This window comes from Pinus tabuliformis, chromosome 5_1 (genome assembly GCF_031772625.1).
Source record: "Pinus tabuliformis cultivar Carrire ecotype Pingquan chromosome 5_1, CPIR1, whole genome shotgun sequence".
In the NCBI taxonomy this organism is placed as follows: Eukaryota; Viridiplantae; Streptophyta; class Pinopsida; order Pinales; family Pinaceae; genus Pinus; species Pinus tabuliformis.
The window spans coordinates 146995996-147011496 of NC_142305.1; the positions used below are offsets into that span (position 1 = coordinate 146995996).

The 15501-nt window shown below is 46.0% G+C and overlaps 1 pseudogene; it reads left to right on the forward strand.

Annotated features, from left to right (window-relative positions):
* LOC149163843 (auxin response factor 19 pseudogene) overlaps positions 1 to 15501 on the forward strand; it is a 49750-nt pseudogene that overhangs the window by 1440 nt on the left and 32809 nt on the right.

Sequence of the window (15501 nt, forward strand, 5' to 3'; positions counted from 1 at the left end):
AGACACCCTGAAGGTCTAACAATTCTCCGTGAGGATCGTAGATCACCCACGCCGCAGATGACAAATTGCAAGTACTACGGCAGGCGCCATCAGCGAAACCAACATAAGGTGCACTAGACATCTGCACAAGAAGAAGAAAACACAATAAGAGGCAAACACGCTTTCACACCAAGGCAAAAACGAAAACATGCACAACACACAAAACACACGTATATACAAAGTGAGTGCGCGAAGTTATGCATAATATTTCTTCAGATACAGCCCGTTGCGGGGCTTGTCAAGAGGATTTCCTTCATAATCAATCAACTCATATGCGCCCTTTTGTAAAACTCTTTTCACGATGTAGGGACCTAACCACATGGATTCGAGTTTTCCTGCCCCCAGCTTATCCTTAGCTTGATCGTAGAGCAGTACTAAGTCTCCCTCAACAAAGGAACGAGGATGAATATTCTGGTCGAAGTGAGCCTTGACTCTCTTCTTCTGTGCTTCGATAGCCAGAGAAGCCAAACGACGAGTCTCGTCTAACCGTTCTAGGTAAAGAAGCCGTTCCTCCACCGGAGTGGTGTTGGGAAGCAACTCGACAGCTAATTTTAATGAAGGAATCTCGCATTCGACGGGAAGGGTAGCCTCCAGTCCATAGACCAGTTGAAACGGGGTGAAACCGGTGGCATCCTTCACAGAAGTCCGGTAGGCCCACAAGGCTGGGAAAAGCATAAGATGCCAGTTCGACTTGTGTGTATTGACGGTGCGTTGAAGCATGGTGATCAAAACTTTGTTCACGGCTTCGACTTGACCGTTCGATTGAGGATAGTACGGTGACGAACTATCTTGGCGTAAGCCTAGCTGGGTCGTTAATTCCGTCATCATATGATTTCGGAAATGCTTTCCGTGATAATATGGTTGAATACAAACTGCGCCGCTGTATGACCGTCTTCGTTTAATGTAGGCATCGCTTCGGCCCACTTGGTGAAATAATCCACAGCAACGATAATGTACCCATGCCCCCCGGCCGAACGAGGGTTACAGGACGTATAATCGATGCCCCATTTTGCAAATGGACCTACGGTTACGACAGGGTGCAGTGGTGCAACAGGTGCACGCATCTTCCGGTGGTAAACCTGGCACTCGTGACATGCACGTACAGCAAGGATGCAATCCTTGAAGATAGAAGGCCAGAAATAACCAGCGCGGAGGATCTTCTGAGCGGTAGCATATCCGGACATATGGCCGCCACAAGCGCCGGAGTGGCAGTCATTCAAGACTCGCTCAGCCTCCTCAAGGGTTAAGCATCGGCGAAGAACAGAATCGACGCCGAGGCGGTACAGGGTATCGCCCAAAATGCGGTATGGTTGAGCTTGGTGACGAATTCGTCGTCGAGCATCTTTCGATGTGTTGGGACGAAACGAAGACGTTTGTAAATATACGATAATGTCCCCGTACCACGGGTCGAGAGTGCTGATGAGAAATAGCGTTTCATCCGGAATATGTTCCTCTGAACGAGATGGTGTAGACTGAGATGGTAAGGAGCAGAGCAGTTCGGCGAAGACCAGCGATTTCTTAGACTTGGCTGCAGTGAATTCCAAGTCGAACTCTTGGAGGATTACGATCCACTTTGAGTATTTGCCCCCCAGCAACTGACGTGACAAAATATAGGTCATGGGGTTGCAATCAGAGATCACGGTCGTCGTGCGCAACAGGATGTAATGACGGAAACGTTGGACGGCACAGACAGCTGCCAATGCCAACTTCTCGACGTATGCATAGCGAGTTTCCGTATCCAGAAGGTTGCGGCTAAGATAATATACAACATGCTCGGTGCCATCATCGTCGTCTTGCACTAAAACCATGCCGATGGTGGTATCGGCGGCGGCCAAATAAAGGGTGTAGTCACGGTGATAATTTGGAGGTCTTAGGAGCGGAGCTGAGACCAGAAGGTCTTTAAGACGCTCAAAAGATTGTTGAGCGATAGCGTCCCAGCGAAAGGGCGTGTCTCGCTTCAATAATCGCGTGAAACCCTTAGCCACCTCGGCATAATTTGGGATGAATCGTCTGAGAAAATTGGCTTTCCCCTGCAAGCTCTGTAACTGCTGTAGAGAGGCAGGGGGAGGAAGATTCAAAATGGCCTCGACCTTAAGGGGATCCAGACGGATACCTTCCCGGGAGACGATAAACCCGAGCAGTCGGCCAGATTCTACGCAGAAGACACACTTATGCGGATTGAGTCGAATACGGTAGTGTCGACAGCGGAGAAAGATTTCGCGTAAATGAGATGGATGGTCTTGACGTTTAGCTGAATGAGCTGGTAGGTCATCCAGGTAAGGCTGTACGATGTGTCGGATATCATGAAAAGCATACGACATCGCACGCTGGAAAGTGGCACCGGCATTTTTGAGACCGAAAGGTAGCTTCTTGTAAGCGAAGGTGCCCCAAGGACAAATGAAAGCAGTCTTGTGCTGGTCTGCGGGGGCTATGTTGATCTGGTTGTAACCAGAGAAGCCGTCCATAAATGAATAAATTTCGCTTCCTGCGCAATCGTCGATAAGTTGATCAATAAAAGGCGTAGGAAAGTTATCTTTTGGACAGGCGCGATTGATGTCGCGATAGTCAACACAAACCCGAATAGTACCCTGTTTTTTATTCACAGGGACTATATTAGATACCCATTCCGTGAGAGGAATGGCATAGATGAAACCAGCTCGAAGGAGTTTTTCAACTTCGGCCTTGATGGCTGCAGCCTTTCGAGGGTGCACTGGGCGTAAACGCTGACGGACAGGCTTAGCGCCGGGATAAGTAGGGATTTCGTGCTCTACGATACTGGGGTCAATGCCGGGCATTTCCTCGTAAGACCATGCGAAAACGTCACGGAATTCACGAAATAAATCGGTATAAAGTTGAATTTCCTCAGGAGTGCATGTGACTCCAATATAAATATTTTCGACAACCCCTGTTTTGACAGAGATGTCGATAGCCAGAGTTTGCGTAATGTTACCCATGTTTCCTTCCGAAGACACTTGATACAACTGAACAGGCGTTTGGAGAGGGATAGATGGGACACATGAAGCAAACCGTTCGAGACATGTGGCCATTTCCGAATGAGGAGGGAGAAACGAAGAGCGATGGTGGTAATCTGACCAAGGGAGCTCCTCGGGAGACATAGTCTCAATGATAGCCTCGTCGGAGGGAAATGATTCCTTCAGGGGATCCGAAGTGGCTTCTGCTCCCAACCAAGGGAAGTGGTCATATGAATTGGGAACACTGCTTGGGAAAGCAGGTTCAGGGGGTGGAGCCGATGCAGCGACTATCTCGATGTAGTTGAGCTCGGCAGGGCTTAACGGCATCATCTCGCCCCAAGAGTCTTCCTGATTCAAGGGAGGGAGAACCCATGGATCGGAACGCACTGTGATCATGTTAACGGAGGCGAGATTTGGAGGTGGGAGGGGAAAGACTCCCATCAGGGAGGGATCTTTAAATAATCCAGCACCCACACTCACTAGCGATTTGGAGGTATGCTCTACGAATGGCACATTCCCTTCAGAAGAGGAAGCGAAAAAGGACAGCTGGTCCACTGTGACGATTTTCCCTTGATGGGGAAAACGAACGACACGGAACAAAGAGGAAGCCACGGCATGCATGGCATATGTCCAACTTCGTCCAAGGAGGAGGTTGTAAGTGAGATTAGCGTCGACGACTTCAACCTCGACCTCTACCGTTTTCCCTTCTAAAGAGATAGGCAATCGCGGGAGGATACCATATGGACGAGATTCTCTTCCATCGAAAGCCTCTAGGGTGGTAGGAGACTGGCTCAGAGCAGGGAACCAATAGCCTTCCAACAAGCAACCGACATGATGCAGGTTGAGGCACCTTCATCAATGACCGTACGATGGATCGTTTTGCCATTGATGAGAACCTGTATAAGGAAGGCCACCTGGTGAGGCAATCTCTGCGTAAAACCCTCGAGATCAAAAGAGATTAAATCCGAATCTGCCGGGTCTATGCCACCAATTGCTGATAGCAGGGACTTCCTCTGGGAGGGGCAGCTCTGGAGGACTTCTAATGTGGACATAGCAGACGGAGCCTGAGCTAAGTCCTCGACAATGCTATAATGCTGGGCAGCACGAGCATTGGGGTTATAAGATGACTTCCTGAGTACACCTTTGGGAGGGGGTCGGGGGATCGTCTCGGTGCTGGGCCGTTCAATGTGAAGGGGACCAGAACTGGACGGAGGAGCGCTGGAGGGAACCTCCGGCTCTTTCCCGGCTGAAGATGGATAATCTTTCGCTCGAGTCGTGACATGGATGGGGATGGTTCCAGCCATGAACACTTGAGAACCGAACGAGGAAGAGGATTGAGAGGGATCTGCCACCTGATGCGTCTGCTGGGACGGGAAAGGCTCTTTAAGCACGGCAGGGGACCCTGGAGCACCTTTCAAAAGCCGACTAACCTCGGACCGCCTGGGGCAATCCTTGGTGTAGTGATCCTCCTCGCAAATGAGACAAGGATACTTAGGCTTCCGTTTGGCTCCTTCCTCAGAAGGAGGTTTAGGAGGGTTCTGCTTGGGCTGTCCAGATTTTTCTTTGGCCTTTCCTTTCTTTTTTCCTTTCGAGGATTTGTCTGCCGCGGTGGACTGAACGGCATTTACCTCGGAGGTATTCCCAGGAATAGATTGGCTCTGAGAAGCATTCTCGTTAGAGGCATTTTGTTTCTGCTTCCCAGGATTCGCGGCCGATTTCTTAGATGATGAATTTACGGAACCAATGACTCCATCAACAGAAGGCTTTGGTGGAGCTTTGGGTTGTCCGGGCCTCGGGGCATCTGGCAAATACTCATACAAAGTACCTGACTGAGAATACACTAAGTCAAGGTATTGAGCTCGCGCGATTGCTTGCTCCTCAGTTACACACGCCCCCATTGCGATATCTTTGGCAATTTTAGGGACAAAGGACGTGGTAAACCAGTCGGTCAGGAGTTGATCAGGGATCCAAAATTTAATCAAGCGACGGCGCCTTCTCCATTCATGTATATGATCGGAGATGTGCGTCGCCGTATCCTGTTTTAGAGACGTGAGAAGATGGGTCCCAGTCTCGTACCGAATGGGTAACTGAAAATGAGTTAAAAAGGCCATAGCCAACGAGTTAAAATCTGAAAACATGCCGCGATTGAGTTCGATGTACCATTTAGCAGCTGAACCAGTGAGAGTCCTCTGGAAGAGGCGAAGTCGGATAGAATCATCAAGCCATGAGTTAGATGAGCACCAAAGGTGATAAGTCATTACATGGGCCTGAGGATCCTCTCCGGCTTTGCCGTCGAACTTTGGACAGTCACCTGGTATTTTGGTTGGAACCGGTGGCCAATATGGATTATGCAAAATAGGGTCATTTGTTAACTTGGACACATCAGGTAGTTCCAACGTTGCCAAAAATGGTAGCTGCGGGTTGAAGGACATCTGTGGCTGCGGATTCGAGGCGACATTAGGGTTCCACCCAGATTGGGGTTGCCCCCACGAACTTTGTCCGGACGGGCCCGGCCCAAAAGGACCCGGCGCGTAGGAATTTTGTCCCGATGGACCTGGTCCAAAAGGACCTGGCGCATAGGGAGTTTGTCCGTAGGAGTTTTGTCCGTATGGATTTTGGCCATATGCGGACGACTGTCCCTGTGTCTGCCCCCCAGCTCCCCATGTATTAGCAGCTTGCCCGACAGGTTGACCATATTGATAATTTTGATAAGGAGTGACCTGTGGTTGCTGATAATTTTGATAAGGAGCATACTGATTTTGCCCCTGGGGTGGCTGGTAGCCAGATGACTGCTGGGTCCCATACGGAGCCTGGTAGGCAGGCTGCGTTTGGTATGAAGGTTGATAACCTGTTTGAGTTTGAGGACCAGAGTAATGTCCTTGAACCGGCTGGGGTTGAACCATATGTCCCGAAGGTTGACTTGGTCGGATTCGAGATGGACTTGGTTGGCCAGCAGGGTAGCCGTGCTGGGCACCAGGTTGTCCATGTGCCACCAAGGGTTGTCTTTGCGGAATGGGTGGTCGAATTGGCTGGATAGCTGGTTGACGCCGAGGTTGGCCAGCTTGTCCAGTTTGACGATGAGGGTGGACACCGGGTTGATTTGACTGTATAGACGGTTGGCCCGTTTGTCCCCCAGCGTGACCAGATTGAGAAGAGGGCTGGGCTTGCTGTATGGCAGGCTGCCCTCCTTGGTGTATGGGCTGAGCAGAGGGTTGGCCTTGCTGTATAGCAGGTTGCCCCCCTTGCCCAGAAGGATGAGTGATTTGAGGGGTAGGTTGGCCCTGTTGAACATAGGGTTGTCCACCCTGCCCAGGGAATTGACCAGACTGGGCGGTAGGTTGGCCCTGTTGTACATAGGGTTGTCCACCCTGCCCAAGAGGATACCCTTGCTGGACTACTGGTTGATTTGGAGGATTGTAAACTGAGCCAGTTTGTCCAGAGGGGTACCCTTGCTGGAAACCGAGTTGGCCTTGTTGAAAAGAAGGTTGCTCTGGTTGTCCAGTGGGTTGATTTTGATATGGATATGGCGGACCTCCAATGCCCATGGGTTGTTCCTGGTAAGGTTGACCTTGTGGGCCCCCAGATTGTCCTGGGTCAGGCGGGCCATAAAGTGGTTGCCCCTGGGGGGTTTGCACGTAGAATGGCTGGCCTTGATTGGGTGGTCCTATGGGCTGCCTGGGAGGATCCCGGTTCCCTTTGAACATATGAGTAGCGTAATCGTACGTGACATTCAAGGGTTCCTCGTTTTCTTCGAAAGGGCGATGAGGGAGGCCTGAGATGCTCTCAAGGAACTCACCGTTTTCATCATAGAGAAAGAAGGGACCTTCATAATCCGGGTCCGTTATGGGTTCCCCAAAAGCATCATACGGTCCTGATCCTGGAATTCCACCAACAAAGGAACCAGCTTGAGGGTTTTCAGACGAGGAAACCGGTACAGCACTGACGACCGGAGTCGAACGTGCTACACAGACAGTAGGTTGAGTGGGAACTGAGGTGACGGGCGTGTTAAGCCCTGTCGTAAGGGGTGTACTAAGGGGCTGCGAAACAAAAGGCCCAGTGGAGGCAACAAGACTAGGATCCCATATAGTTGTAGAAGTCGTTCTAGCGGCATACCTATCCCTCACTGATTGATATCGTGGAGGGAGGGGAGAGGAAGCCGGGATCGGGGTCTCGATGTCTGTGACCATGGGTGTCTCACCGGTCCTGGAAGCTGTCTCATCCATGTGGGAAGAAGACATTGGAGACGACATACCGAGAGGGGTACGAGGGGTATGGGGGGTATAATCGGGCTCCCAAATGGGATTCCAATCCTCTATGTAATCTTCGTCGCCTGGGGCACGTACGTTGATAGGCCGGATACTCGGAACAATGGGAAGAGTACCGCTTACAACTGGTACCTCTGGAGCAACAGAGGATGGAGAACCTTGATCACTTAGACCGGGAGTTGATGGGTCAGCCAGGATGACCAGACCCCTTAGAAAACCTAAAGGAAACTAACGATAAAACCCTACTCAAAACTATCGCACACAAGATCTAAAATAGGTGATGTTATCGTGGCCAAATTAATTTTAAGACACAAGAACCAAACTTGACCTTTTCATGTTTCAGGAGTCGAGAAAAGGACGAAAAGATGACTCCAGTCTCCTTCGAATGTTTAATGAGCACGAAGTGACAAGACGCTCACAAGCACCTTTTCGTTTAGGGAGTCCGAAAAGGATCAAAAGTGACTGCTCTAGAATTCTAGGTAGAGGGTGTGCCAAACTTTTCGCAAAACCACAGAATACTTTTTAGTGTACGGGTGGTCAATCTTCGTGAATGCTGTGTTCACTGCATTGCGAATCGTAGGGCGGCCGACTCAGCTTCCTATAGATAAAGGATAAAAGCCTAGTGGGGTCTCCCTATATACGTGACGGTACGTGGGAGCGCAGTCCGTGTTAGACCACTATCGAGTCACAGAAGGAGGAATCACCCAACCTAATGTGAAACAACAGTGACTATGTTTAAAGACGTCGGAACACGTCTCTAACCTAGACCTCCAGATGTTTGCGTTTAGTTCCAATGCGTTTTTAGATTCATTTGGTTCATTTTACAGTTGATCTTGAGATTAAGTTTCGATTTCAAGCTCTATCGTATGTTCGCTCACAATTACCTAGATGCAATCTATATGCCAAAGAATTTCGTTTTGTTCGATGAATTCTAACTACGAGAGGGCAAGGAATTTTTAACCAAACAAAACAAGTACAAGCAAACAAGCAACTTAATGCAACTAAAGCGAAGAAAGGAAATTTTTCTTTTGAAGATGCAAACCAACAAAATGTTCTTTTCCTTTTCAATTTTTTTTAAAGCAAAGCTACTAGTTTGATTTCTTTTCAATGACACAAAGCACCTAAATGAATTTGGAGGAACCGGAACACCAAGTAAACTACTTAATGAAAGCACACAAAGTTCCCAAAACACTCAACCAAAGTTTCCAAATCAAAAGAAAACAAAATCCGCACGAGCTATGTGATCTAAGCTCTTGCAAGACAAGCAAGGAATGCAAGCAAGGAGGAAGCGAAAAGAAACCACTCGGGAACACAATCCAAAACACTCCGACAATCACTGAACGAGTGAGAAAACAAATCTGAAATCAGCTGGTCAAACAAGCAAACAAGATTCCTACGGCAGGCTTGATACACACACGGCCTCTAGATGTCCTAGGGCTAGAGTGCGAAATCAATAGAGAAAAGCGAACACCCGAAGGACGAGAGCCACAACCAGTCGATTAGAGACTCAACCCAATCCGGCAATTGCAAGAGTAATGATGGAAACACGAACCAAGCAGCGAAAGCACAAGGGAAGGTATTTGCAAACTTAGAAACTGAGCAAAAAACGAAACTTTATGGAACCAAGCTCCGCAATCAAGCAGTTCAGAGTTCAGACAGTGAAAAACAAGTCATCAGACAGGTGGAGAGAAGAAGGGAAAGTCACAGCAAGAGGTTCAGGAGGCCAATTTGGTCAAGAATGAGTTTTACAGGATCAACGCGGGTAGCCTTCAGCAACTCGGCGCTGACAGGGGGAGGCCTGTAGCAACTTTGCGACGTCAGCACGGAAGAACAGGGATAAAGCGCGCTGTCTTAGAAAAACAAGGTCAGCGCGGAAATAAAACACACAGACGCGATGACAAAAACCACAAAGAAGCGGGGGCGCAATGCCAGCGCGGAAGGACACGAATAAAGCGCGCTGCCCTTGAAAACGAGGTCAGCGCGACTGTTAGACGTACAGGCGCGATGGAAAGAAAACCAAAGAACAGGGTCGCGATGTCGGCGCGATGGAAAGAAAACCAAAGAACAGGGTCGCGATGTCAGCGCGACTGTTCGGAATTAAAACGCGCTGAGAGCAAAAAACAAGGAAGGCCAAAATAAAAACTTCCCAGACCAAAGGCAAGAGCCTTTTGACAATAAAGATGCTTCCCAGAAACACCCAGAAAGTTCATAAGCAAAAGAGACAATCCCAAAAACTCGAAAAGAGATCAATCAAAGCCAAACACAAAAGTGGACTCAAGAGACAAAAAGGCTGATCCCCAGCGGAGTCGCCAAATTGTTGGAGAGGTAAATCCCCTCTACGGATAGAGGCGATCCCTACTAGCCCAGCAGGGGTCTAGCAACAATCACACGCATGTTCCTAATTACAATTAAACAAGAGGTAAAGAGCACCTACTTGGATTCCTGCGCTGTCGTTTGACGAAGAGATGTTGCCTTCGCTCCTCCGCTTCGGCTGGTCACAATCCTCCGCGATCTCCGCAAATAGATACCTGCACACACGAAGGGGAAACAAACACAAGCGTGAAATCTAGTAAAAGCAACCATACATCAGTCAGAAAAGATGTAATTCACATTTAACCATTGCATAGACAAATGAGAATGGAACAATAATAGCAGTCATCTATTATTAATTAGAATAGAGAAGAGTACAACCAAATGTTCTGACGTCGGTAACCTTCTCAGGAGGGGCCAGTCAGCATGTATCTCAAGCATTCACCTTTGAGGATGATTCTCCCAAGACAAACAACTCTCTCTCTCACACAAATAGTACAAAACAACCTTCCCTAAGCAATCAATCACTTCCACACCTAGCACACCAAACCTATAGCAGCAATCTGAGCACTACAATCTCTGTACAATCCAAGCTATTCCAAGCTAAGTCTAAATAGCTGCTCATGGTAATGGTGGAAGTATATGTAGGAGAAGGAGCCTCCAAAAAGGGTGGAAGGATGAGCTTATCCTTGAGGGAAATGGTTGTAAAGGGTCGAACAGACATGCCATAGAAGGGAGTCGACATTCACAAAGCTAACAACCAAGCCTGGAGTTATCTGGAAGGCTGGTTGTTTGAACAAATTCGCCCAAACGGGATCAGCGCGGATTATGAGGCAACTGACGCGATGTCGTCGCGTTCACATAACTAGGACAGTCATGTCAGCGCGGAAGAACACGGGAAAGGCGCGCTGGCTACCAGCGCGGAAAAGTGATGTCCTTCCGAGCTGGCAGCGCGCGGGATACACTATGGAGCGCCAGTCATCGCGGGTATTTTCCAAACAGACGCGCTGATGAACAAAACTTTAGGAAAATGGGTTTTTGGGCTAGTTCAGAAGGCATGAAGCTTAGTGATTGGCACAGCAGGGTGACTGACAGGAAGGCAGTGACAAATTACTGTGTAACAGCTATGCCAACTCTTAGGAAGGTCAAGGAGTGCTAGACTCACCATCCTCATCCGACAGTCACCCCCACACTTCCCAGCTCATCCTAGCATTGGGTGAACTTCGTGAGATACTGGGGCATACTGTCTCCATTCTCACACTTAATGTTTCTGAGTTTTATCTCTTGCTTTGGAATTAAATTCGAATTCCACCAGCTCAAAACTCAATCGCTTCCAATCTAGAATTCGTGAGAACAAAGTATTTCTTGTACAGAGATCGACTGTATGGGCATTCACCGGATATCTCACCTTCCAAAAGAAGGATGAATCCAGAGGCTACCTGGCCCGATTACAGACTCTGCCTGAAGAAATAAAATGTAAACACTTTTTGAATAATAGATCTGATGATCAATCCCCGCTTGATATCCTGTAAAAATCTCTTCTACAAATCAAGCAGCTCCAATACCATGTAGAAACTTTTTCTACATATCATCTAGCTCTGATACCATGTAGAAATTTTGAATAATTTAACACATATTCACAGAGATTATCCCGATCATACAATTATAAGTGGAACATGTATAATACATAATCTCCTCTACGTTGATCCTCTATTTACAGAAGCAGAAACATTCACAAGCACACATAGAAGCATCAATCAAACTCATTAACACAGTATGTATCCCGGGGAAAGCATCTCGCTAAAAACCCCACACTATCTGCATATTATATTGATTGAATCATGTAACATTACAAAGTACAATGCTTATCACAAGAAATCCAATACCAGCTCCACCTGTTACACACAATACAACTCAGATCTAATCTCCAAATCTATTGCACTGCTTGCCTGCCTCCACTGCTCAATACCTGCTCAAGAACTGATGAGAATGGATTCCCAAACTCGTATTTCACCTCAAAATAATCACTCACACTTTGTTGGACGTGAGAAAAGGCTACAATACTGGGCAAATACGTGAGAAAACTCATTGGCATACTCAATCCCTTGATTGTGCAAGATCTGGTGCACAACTATAGTCACAACTGATAGCAATCTGATTCTCTACCACCTGTCCCTGCTGAACTGAACATGCACTGACATGCAACTGAGTTAACTGATGTATTATATAGTTGTATTATGAGTTAATAACTTGTGAATTAATTAATAACTAATTCACCCAACTCATCTCTAGTCTATTGATCAGTTAGACTAAATACAACCAGTTTAACAAAGCTAAACTGAACACAACTCCATCAACTGCACCTCCAGTCCACTAAACTCAACTCACTTGAGTTCTAACTGAAGTCCTGCATGAAAATATTAGTCATCCCATAGGTAACCACGTATTTCCTTCTGGGATCTGCATGTACCACATCCGTAGCTCATCCTGAAGTGCTCCAAGAGAATAAGATTAAGTTTATAGTCCAAATATTATTGTGAGATAATAATATTTGACTTTTCTATTTTTGACTTTGATCACTCACACTGTGATCACTCACACTGTGATCACTCACACATTCATAAAAAATAGAATTCCATCTATTTTTTCCCAACTTGATCAATCATCCATAAACAACAACCTGCAATCCATAGACATGATCCATATGTCTAAAAATAGACTTGCGCCAAAAATAGCCTGCGGGCCCACTTAGTGAAGGCGACTCTTTTCACTAAGCTCCATCATCTTGTTGCAATCTCAACAAGCATTTCTTGTTTCACACTTTTCAACATATCACTAGTAGATGAAAAGCTACCAGCAATTTCGGAAACAGACACTGACTGCGGATTATACTCTGCTACTGGCGTTTGAAAATCAGGATGTACTATCAAAGAAGATTCTCCTTCCTCAGGTGACCCAACTCTACTGTCTCTAGGAGTTACGAGGACTTTCAAGCCTTCGAGCTAGCTCGATACTTCCTCAGGAGGTTGGCCCCGAAGTCTACGAGACCTCCTCAGCAACTCAGCCACGTTTACTAACTCAGGAGACTGGCCCCGAAGTCTAGGGGACTACCTTGGTAATTCAGCCACAGTTAAAGACTTTTAACTACTTCACACGCAAACAAAGTAAAATCTCAATTAAACGCACCTAAGGTCTCTAAAGAACCAAACAAATTTGAATCACACGCCTAAAGAATCTAGGAGATCAAACACACACAAACAGTAACTTTTCGGACTGAAAAAACTAGTTGGTGATGAAATCCAACGTCGCAGAGTTCAGTACAGAAATGGCGGTTGGAACAGTTACCCTGGCAACCTGCTTAATGAGTAGACTAGCACAAGTTCCTCCACTTAACCGTCTCGAGTGAAGTGAACCCCCCAGAAAATCCAAGTGAGTCTAACCGACATCTGCTCCAGGTATAGTGGGATCTTCCCACCACTGTCACCTTAGGAAGAGTCCTAAAGAATATGGCCACTAAGGTTACCAACTGAGACAAATACACCTGGGGGAATAGTCTACGATCCGATACGCACGCAAGGGCAGAGTAGCAAGCTCAATCCCCTTGAAGGCTCCTTAACATAATCCAAGGTTTACCAACAAGTGACCCCAGGCTCCTCGACAATGGTTAATCCGAGGTTTACCATTTTTAATACGTGAATATCTGGCATCGTTCCCAATGAGGAAGGATTGATTCCCACACTAGTTCGGACACGATCTCGTGCTTCTCCTTTAAGAGGAGCTTTCCCAGAGCATAAATGCAACAATTGGATTTCTTCCCTACCACAAGATACAGCTACTTGTTTGTTTTTACTGTCTTGGAGAGTTAATTACTTTCCTACTCCAAGACACTAGCCTAAGCTAAGTTGGTGTATCAGAGTGCTAGAAATAAAAATGTTACTAGGTGAATTTTACTTTAAGCATTAATTTTAGTGGTTTTTGTTCAAGTCCAAAGGTGCGGAGATGAAACTCGTGGTATGAAGACTCGAATCAAAATCACTAAAAATGCACCTAAGATGATCTAAACAATCTTTTTCTCTTCGATGAACTTCTAAACTAAGAGTTTGAGAATGCAAATACTTTGTAAACACATATCTTTCTCAATTAAACAAATTAAAAGAAGAGATTTTCCTTTCCAAAGCACTCAAAACGAGATAACTAGTTATTTCGCAAAAATTTCCCTTTTCGTTTCAAAGCACTCAATCACTACAAAAAGCAAACTTTTTCAAAAGAGATTTTTTATATTTTTTTAATAAAACACTCAAAACTAATGAAAATGACTAACTTTGAGAGCTACAAACTATAAAAACCTATTTGAAGTCAAAGCCTACTAAAAGTCTTTTTTAAGGATGTTTTACTCAGCTAGATGCAAGCTAAGGACTAATTTATGCAGAATCACAAATCAGTCAAGAACAACCAATTTCGTTTTCTTTTTGAAAATGAAAATCCAAACTCTCAAACACAAGCTTTTCGAGGTTTTGTAAAGAGAAAACTCAAAGCGGATTCCTCAAATAAGGGGAGATTTCATAAATGGTCAGACTCATAAGAAGGTTGGTAGACACTAAAGTGATTTGAAGTCCCTATAGCTTCTAAGCTCAGAGCCACTACACAACCAAAATGAAAAACAAACCCAACAAGAAAAACTCCTAGGAATTTCACCTAAAACCCTAACACTAACGAAATCAATCCAAGGAAAGCTTCTGACAAGTTATATGCAGGTCTGGGCAGTGGATAACAATTTCTAAAGACAAACTAAGCTGACTAACAGAGGAAATTTTAGGGTTTTCAAAATTTTGACAGGGTCCGCAGGCCCACAGTTGGCACAGGTGTGGTTTCGCTCTGTGCTAAAAGCCAAGCTGCGGCCAAGTACGCACTGTGTCAAACGGCTAGGGTGCAGTCCTCTCCCAAAGCTATGAAAAACGAAAAATAACCCTGGATCTACAGACTCTACTCAATTTTACACACAACAAGCCAAAAACAGAAACAAAAATAGAGTTTCTCAGGTCAAAGTAAAACAAGGAAAACAATCAAGTCCCCAGTGGAGTCGCCATTTTGTCACGCGGAATAAGTCGATCTTGTGGACAAGATAGACCTTCCTAGAATCTAAAGAAGACCTAATGACAAGCAAACCAACCATACACTATCTTTCTCTAAATATGCTTTGATAAACAATAGCAAACAATTGTTTTTAGGGCCTACCTTAGGTCCAACGCAAGCTTGTGGATGCCCTCGCTTCTTCGATCCAAATGATCTCCTTTCCGCGAATCTGCAAACACAAACAAGGCAAACAAATTAAATATCACCTGAAAAGCCAATTGCATAAAACATATTTAACATGAAAGTCAAGGAGTCCATGAAACAAATAACATGAGATACTTGTTGAGAAAAATGAGTTTGATTGTATTAATTCAAAAGAAGAAGAACTTTACAACCTTTGCCTTGACGCTGTACAAGCTCCTCCCAGGGTCCAGCAAGAAGTCTCCTCTACTTTGACAAGTTTCACTCACTCCCCAATGAAGCCAAAAAGATGTGTGATCTCTCCTCTTAAGCTCAACTAGGAAGTCTTGATTTCACCAGCATTTACCCTCAAAAATGTTCAGCTTCTAACCTCTCTAGCAACCAGCCCAATGCCTGTATTTATAGTGCAATGGAGGGAGGTTACTAGGTCCTCCTTCAAAGGGATAAAGCCCTCCTTCAAAGGGATAGCTCCTCTCATCAAAGGATTAGCTCCTTCTCTTTTGGGATACATGAACCACCTCAGAGCGAACAATCCATGTCTAAATTCCTTCTAGAAACCTCTAGAATTAACCCAAAGTGAGTTTTTTAAGATAAAACTTGCGCCTTTTGACTTTCACAGGGGTCCGCACCTACACCGTTAG